General features: G+C 32.7%; 1 protein-coding gene across 1 annotated transcript in view; it reads left to right on the plus strand.

Moving 5' to 3' along the window:
* LOC106873978 (uncharacterized) overlaps window positions 1-8,803 on the plus strand; it is a 1,133,216-nt gene that overhangs the window by 919,518 nt on the left and 204,895 nt on the right. The window lies entirely within an intron of this gene.

Raw genomic sequence — 8,803 nt, forward strand, 5'->3', positions numbered from 1 at the left:
GCAAGAAAATCTTTTACCATAAGTTTTTTTTTTTTTTAAATACCACCTTAAGTGCATTCTGTAATATTCTGTTTCACATTAATGTAATCATAAAAAAATGTGCAATTGCATTTGTCTTGATGTTAATTGACGTTGTTTGGCTGATGCATCACAATGGGAATACCTAATTGGATTTTGAAATACTGTTACACATCACAAGAAAATTATTTGCTCAAAGACGCTGGCCAATGAATTTAATGCGTTCCATAATTGCAAACATTATTTGAAGACCTCAATTAAAAGGGTTATTGATTTCATTTCGTTTTTCGCTACCGTTCAAAGTATAAATGTGCAGCCATTATAGTTACAGTACTGCGTGTTTCAAATTTAATGTATAGAAAATATGCTTATCATAATTGCAAACTGCATTTTCAGTTGAACTGTATATTCAAATTGAAGGAATTAAATTTCCGTAAGATTTATAACCTATGAATTCTTGAGGACAAAAGCTAATACATTACCAAAAACGAAAAATACCTTCAGTTAGTCGGAATATTCTGCAGATTTTGTTGTTCATATATCTTTCGTGCATAATTTCTTTACATAGAAATGTTATTATAAACTAATTATCTTTATGTATAAAATGATATTCTGGCAGTGAAGGCCGATGTCAAAATTTGCATCAAACGTGGGGAAATTAGGTATCTACTCAATATGCTGTTTAAAAATTTACGACTGCTTGTTATCCATTTGTAAATCTATTCGCAGATGGTTTGCTTCCACATATCTGTTAATGTTTATGTGTACACAACTAGACAAGCAAACATTTATGTGTAATATATAATTGAAAACAAGGAGTCACAAATGTATCGGCTTAGAAGCACACATACAATGTGGGAAAATATATAGATACGTGACAGTTTAACTGGAACTTATCAATTCCAAATGAAAGAGCCCTGTTTCTAAACTAGAAACTTACAATTTCACAGGTGGTGAGTTATAACGAAAGGATATCCTCGCAAAAATACAAAAATACGGGCGCATAAACATACATTTATATACACACACTTCAGTTTCATGGTTACGGGCAATTTACTGCTTAAAGAACGAAATAATTAAGAAATATTCCATAAGCTTTTAGTAATCAGCTTATTTTCCGCAATTGATCTGGAAGAGTTAACAGAAGGTTTTTTCCCTTACCTCACAAGCTTCACTACTTTAGATATTTCCTTTCAACTTTCAAAATGGTGATCGATTTACATTTCATTTATATAAGAGCTTTTGAATATAGAGTGATAAATAATTATGTATTGGGTCGCTTTAAGTCCGTCTTCAATTTTACGTGTTTTCTACTCCAAATATCTAACAAAAGAATATTAACTCAGTCACAGTTATTCTTTCAACCGATGGAAACAATATCTGCCACTATCTTTTTCTCTGTTTTCAAAGCAAACGAATCGTAAATTGTTATGAATGAATAAGATGCCCTATGAAAAAAAGTCAGATACAATTGAAGAAAAAAGTAGAACATTAGTTCGCAGTTGTGTATCTTCTATACATTTCTCTACGATTTTCTCCTCCAGTTATTTAATCATGACGCTGATGGATGCTACACCCTAAAGCAAACTTAAACAGACTCTATGTGAAAAGAATTGTGGCAGAGGACTAATTAGTACAGACCATTGTATAAGGAGTGAAATGAGAACGCTAGCCGAGTATTTGATAAATAATAATGAAGACCTGCTGCAATATGCTGCGAAATATATGGGTGTAAATGCAGATGAAATGATGGGCAAAGAAGAGTTATCTAAAGAGCTGAGAAGAGAAAGGAAGACCTTCTTGAAATGAGAATGCATGGACAGCTTGAAAGAAATATCAAGACATTAAGGATAATACAGCATCATGGGATTGGCTTCAGCGTGGGGATTTGAATCATAATACCGAAGGCCTGATTATTGCTGCACAAGACCAGGCTCTTGCTACTAATTCAGTGAAGTATAACATCTACAAATCTTCTGACGCCCAGAAATGCAGATTCTGTGGGAAGAGTGTGGAAAGTGTGTGACCCACTTAATAAGTGGAAGTGAGAACCTTGCACAAAAAGAATACAAGCCCCACCACGATAATGCATCTTTATCGGCTTTTATGCCGTAAATACCAATATGAAGTAACAAAGAACTGGCATGAGCATTACCAAGTAAAATTATGCAGAAGGATGGAAAAGTGACGATACTCGGGGAATAAGACTTTCAGCCGGATCGTGTAATCGAACACCGTCGGCCGGATATTGTCATATTGAATAAGAGAGACAGATACTGTCAGATCATTAATGTAGCCATACCAATTGAAAATAATGTTGTGAGTAAAGAGGTTGAATAGTCATCAAGTACTCTGAAGTGAAAGTGGAAATTGCAAGACTGTATGGAATGCGAAAATGTAATGTAAAAGTAGAGATTTGAGCGTTGGGCTCAATTCCATTGAAGCTTCAAGATTTCTTAAGGCAACTTGAAATTCCATGCAAGATTGATGTCTTGCAAAATGCAGCCTTATTGGGCACAACGCACATCTTAAGAGAAGTATTATCTGTTTGAGGTCCTTGTTGTGACTCGACAGATGACTAAAGACTCCGGGGTATTTTTATCTTCACGGTGTTACGAAGGAATAATAATAAAATTAATAATAATAATAATAATAATAATAATAATAATCATATGAAAATATTTCACTACCTCGCCTACTCAAGCTTTCAGTCATACAGTAACATCTCTTATCCTGCGCTTGCTCCAGAACACTAGGTCTTACCAATTGACTGTAACAAACATGCAGATTAAAAGTAAAATGATAACAACAATAACAACAACAACAACAATAGTATTAGCAACAATAACATCAACAACAAAAATAATAAAACCGAACGTAGCAACGATATCAATTCTCAACACAGGTACTACAACTAAAAATTGTGAAGAAGTCCACATTCACTGTTGTATCAAGTCACTACCTCCTGCAAAAACGATCAATAATTGCAAGCGCTCCATCACATAGTCAAAACAATTTAGAGATGGCATAAAAAAGGATTTGGGTTTGGCAAATACATCAAGAATGCAGTTGTCGAGGGAAATCTATCAAACACGTGCAACATCGCACAAGATAATTGCGATGAAATAAAATAATTAGATCCTGGGTGCAGTTATAAATATCTAGGTGTATGTGAGGGCGATGGAAATCAGCATTCACTAATGAGAAAAAGAGTTAAACAAAGAATGCTAATCGTAGAGCTAAAGCAATTCTGAAAACTGAGTTGAACGCCAAAATCGAGATTTGGGAGATGAACTAGTTAACCATGGCTGTAATTACGTACAATTTTATGTTGTTAGCTGTACATCTTTGTGATCAACGACGTTGATGTCACAATCTGGAACAAGATAGCTATACATCGCATACACCATCTCAATGTAATCATAAATCAGATATACTTACCGACAAAATAAAGGAATCGTGGGATAATACAATCTCAACATTTACTGAACATTACAACCGTGGAACATTCTGTCTAACTGCAGGAAGCAAACGATTGGATCTTAAAGCTAGTTCTGAAACAGGAAGATAACAAAGTTTTTACTTGGGGACAAAATATGCAATAAATATACCTTCGAGCAATGCAGCTATATCCGCTTAGTAGTAAAGCATCAGAACAAATTTAATAAAGGCTAATATTGATAAAAGTGGCTTCAAGAGCAAACGAAGAATGTATATACCCCTCACATACATTAATATATGTACTACACTTCGAAATTAAAGTAAAAGCTGAGAAGACAAACACACACACATATATATTTAGTAAGAGAAGGGAGGGAGAGAATTTCGATTATCGCCACGTGGTGAGGTGTATTGCAGAGAACATATGCATAATATAATATAAAGAAAATGCACACAGTTTCGCAGTTTTAATATAATTTAACTAAAAGTGCATTGCGATTGCCGATCGGTTTCGCTTTAGCCAATCATGACATTGCTATTATTGTACTTTCGTATTTTCTGAAGAAGATTTTAGTCCATATTCGTGTATGATAATGTGTGGATGAATCAACAAGTAGAAAAATCTAAGGGAAGTAATTGGCGATAGTTATTACTCGGGACAAGGGAGGTAATTACTCATTTTCTGGGGTGGGATAAATAAACACAAAAAATTATAAGCTAATGCAGTGAGATGAAATATGCACAGCGATGGATATGTGATTATGTATTAAAATAGATACTGAGACCAAAGGTGGTTATGCGTTCATATCTAGGGTGTTCTGTATTTTTCGATAAATAAATTTTCTTTATTTAAACGTTCTTGAGCAGAAATTGCTTCTCTGCACTAGTAGATGTATTAATTTTTACAGAGTTTCAAAATGTGTGATTTTACTGAAAGAAGTGAAAATGCACTCGCAACTTTACATAATTTCTACACATACGCATATATATAAAGATATGTAATTTTATAAACAGATCTAAGTTAGTCCGACTTTCAGGGAATACTCATTCTATAAATGTTTAACGTAAAAGCCTCCGAATCCAAGTGTTCATGCTTTAGATATAAAATATGAAGTAAGAAGCTAAATTAAATACGAACAAGAATCGAGGCACTTCTTTTACTAGATGCTCACGAACTCACAAACGCGACAAGCAAAAAGCTGATTTCATTAACTATATAATTGATGTGTTCGTGTTACTTACTTTTTGCTTGTATATATATTTACATATACGACCTCAGTTTATGATTAGTTATCATTGTATTTCTGGTATAATTTACCCAGTCTCAATAGTACAAACATCAAAGACTATTTTTAGTTTTTTTACCTCATTCATTTTCATCTCTATATAATGGAATGGTATCAAGCGTGTATAAGTATTAAATGAGACAAACCATCTATCAAAACATTATTTATTGGCACCAACAGGGGATAAAATTCTACTCAATTGAATTTCTAGTAATATCAGCTGGATGGCACGTAAAGTAATATATTACATAGTCTAAAGGAAGTAAGTTCCATTAGATAGTGTAGTCTTGGAAGAAAAGAAGTAGCAAAGGTGAAATGGAGAGGTCCTTCCCAACAAAACCTTCATGATCAAGAACAAATGTAGACTGAATGAGGACTATATGGTAAAAACAATTTTAAAAATCAGTTATGTGTGTATTTCTGTTTATCTGTCTGCAGTGAAAATTGACCAACGTTGTTCAATATTTCTGTACTATTTGAAACATAATTATAAATCTCTTAATCCACTGGATACTAGTTATTTAGCTGTTCGCTTGTATCTTTCATAATGTTGAAATATTTGATGGTGATAAAGCTTAAATTTCGTTTCTTTGGTTTCGCAGCAAAGTCTAATCATTGTATTTATTGTACTTACTAAATGTTGTGAAGGACGCGGAACACGCTTTCCATGATGTTCATTAATCTACACCAGACTCCGAATAAATACATTATCTCTAATATGATATGAATGAGGGTTAAATTTCGCATGTCTCATAGTTTACTGTTCCGATTTTTATCAAGTTCATTAATAGTTTTGATAAGGTGCTTATTCAAGAAGATGCTGCTAGAGTTTCTGAAGTGTATTAAGAGTTTTAACGAATTTTGATAATTCTTGGCATCATTAATCATTCCTGTTTTTTTTTTTTTTTTTTTTTTTTTTTTTTAAATAAGCTATATTAATTTTTCTACTAAACATTATACGTCTTTGATTATTATACATAAATGTCACTCAAATTTAATTTCCGCTTTATCTGTCGTGTTAGCACATACTTCATATTTAAGTGCTTTTTAGTAATTTTTGTTTTTCTTTTAGTTTCAATACTATTAAGTATTTGTATTCCTTTATTTCCCCATTTATTTAATCTATTTAGTCTCTCATTCAAGCTTAGTGTTATTGATCATAGCCTATGTAATTACGTCTGTTTGTATGTGTGTGTGTGTTCTTTTTTTTTAGTTTTTACATTCTTATTTTCTTCCTCATTTATGTTCAATTTCTCCTCTTTTCCAATTCATTTCCTTCGCCCATCTTTTTCTCTACGTCTGACTACGTTCTCCTAAACACATTTTACAGAGTACTTTTTTTATTTCAAACTTTCCCGATAAAAACTGTCAAAAAAATTAACATTGTTTACTTGCGCTGGGGTAAAACACCCGCTTTTAATCTCTTCCGCAGTTGCTAAAGTTATCAAGATATATCTGTTCTTACTTATACATAATTCTTTCTCCGGTAAAAGTTGCCGTAATCTTACCTTTATCTCTTTGCATATGCTAGTATCCATATATTTGTATAGTACTATATATGTATATATATATATATATGTGTGTGTGCGTGTGTGTGTGTTTGTGTGTATGTGGATAGATAGATAGATAGATAGGTAGATAGATAGATAGATAGATAGATAGATAGATAGATAGATAGATAGATAGATAGATATAGCAAATGGGTAGAAGGATTAATAAATCTAGGCAGATATCTAGAAAGCACTCAGTAAATATTCACACACATATATATTTTACCTTATAGATATAATGTGTAACTAGGTTTTCATTATCTCTCTTTCTCTCTCTCTCTTCTTCTCTCTCTCTTCCTCTCTCTCGTTATCTCTTTGTCTCGACTCACATGTATACCCATACACCCTTGCAAATAAATTTTCAATCAGTAGACTGTGGCCATGATGGGGTACGACCGTGAAAGTATTTTAGTCGAATTAATTTTTTTAAAGCCTGGTACTTATTCTGTCGACCCCGAAAGGATGTAAACGAGGATGTAAACACACCATCACCGGTTATCAAGTGGTGGATGGTGGGACTTACAAACACACAGACTTAAGACACACACACATATACGACAAGCCTTTTTTCAGATTCTCTCATCCAAATCAATTCAAAAGTCGTAGGTCAGCCCGACGCTATAGTAGAGGAAACTTGTCCGAGGTCCCACGCCGTGGAGCTGAATCCAGGAGAAAGCATGTGTTTGGAAAGCAAACTTTCTACCACACAGATTCGCATGCACCTAAGTGAATTTGTAAACAATATATGTTTAATAAGCATATTCATTCACCATATTTGTAAAACTACAATTTTTAATCAAATCCCTCTAGTATAGTCGACAAAGAAACAAATTTATCTGATCAGTTTCGTATTTAGTAATACATATAATCACACATATTTATATTTTAATTGTCTCTGTTAATAACTTTTTTTTATATGAAAATCAAAGTCAGCTCTTATTTTCATAAGGTTGTCTACATAATGTTACAAGGCTGTCTGAGTTAATACCTGTTGGACTTTATGTTCTTAGTTTTGTGTTACAATAAGAAGAATTTTTGAACACCAGCAGATTATATGTGAATAAATGATTTTTAATACGTAATAACTAATAAAAAAAATTTAATGGATAAACTTTTGCATTAGCAGCAGAAGATGTACCCCATTTTGCATTTTACCATACACGTTAAGCAAAAACATTATGATCATAGTTATTTTATTTATTTTTCTTATTTCTGTTAAAACCCTACTATCTCTGTATACCATAATACGAATCATTTCCTGTCTGTAATAAACTTTGGTTTTCATAAAATGTGATATATGTTTTGAAACATTAGCTATTTATGAGGTGAAAACTATGATCCCTGATCAATATAACTGATAAAAACCTAGTCGTTCACACTTCTCTTCGGGTGCTCGATGCTCTCATGTTGATGCCCGCAGGTTATATTCGGACAGCGATATATAATGCAAGTTTAATAAACTTATATACTGTTGTCTTGATTCCTTATATATATATACATACATATATGTATGTGTGTGTGTGTGCGCGTGTACACATGCGTTTGCGTGCGTGCATATGTGAGTGCATGTCTGTGTATATTAATGTAAATATATATGTGCATATAGAGATAAAACGGGAGTGACGTAAATTGCATCGTAATATTAGGTACATATGAGTAGCAATAAAGGTGGCAAATCCAAACAACAGTTATGAATGTTAATGGGTTTTTATGTAAATTAGAGGTTAAGGTTCCGAACAAGATTTTGCTGGAAAAGAAATTATATTGATATATGGAGAGATATAGTAATTCCATTAACATAAAAGCTGTTGAAATGATAACAAATATTTTGCCGTGGGTGTGGAATACAAAGATTTTGACGTGGTTTTTCCAGGTGAAAATAGCGCTGAAAGTGCAGATTAAATGAAGAGAGCAAACTAGAAAGTAGCGACAGAAAAGAGTAAACTAAAGTAAAGTAAAGTATGAACAGTAACCTGTAATAAATAACGGAGTAGATTATGGAAAGCAACAGTCTGGGGTCAATGCAGATAGAAAGTAGAGAATGGGTGAAAGCGAAAGAAAGCAAGGCAAAGAAATGAGTGGACCAGTGACAGAAAATCACTAGTGATAAACAGGAAATTAATGATATGTGACAGATGTAGAGCGTATAAATTAGTTGAAATTAATTGTATTTATAGATAAAAATAAAGTTATGATGAAAAATATCACAAAGTTCCTCTGACGATTCCTATGGGCGTTGTGTGATGTGTGCTATTAGTTAGAAGAGTGAACTTCCCCATATTGTCTTGCTTTTCTTTTTGTATATAAATATGAAATATAGTTCATTCTGTAGAATCTTACTGCACAAATGTTACTAGTTAATAATATGATTATGTTCCTATACAGATAAGGTAAACATACATATTAAAAATAAATATCGTTCTATACGCACACACACACATATAGTTTCCCTTTTTGTTAAACATTGCAAACTACTGTCTATATATATATATATATATATATATATAT

The sequence above is a fragment of the Octopus bimaculoides genome, chromosome 7 (genome assembly GCF_001194135.2).
Source record: "Octopus bimaculoides isolate UCB-OBI-ISO-001 chromosome 7, ASM119413v2, whole genome shotgun sequence".
Classification (NCBI taxonomy): Eukaryota; Metazoa; Mollusca; class Cephalopoda; order Octopoda; family Octopodidae; genus Octopus; species Octopus bimaculoides.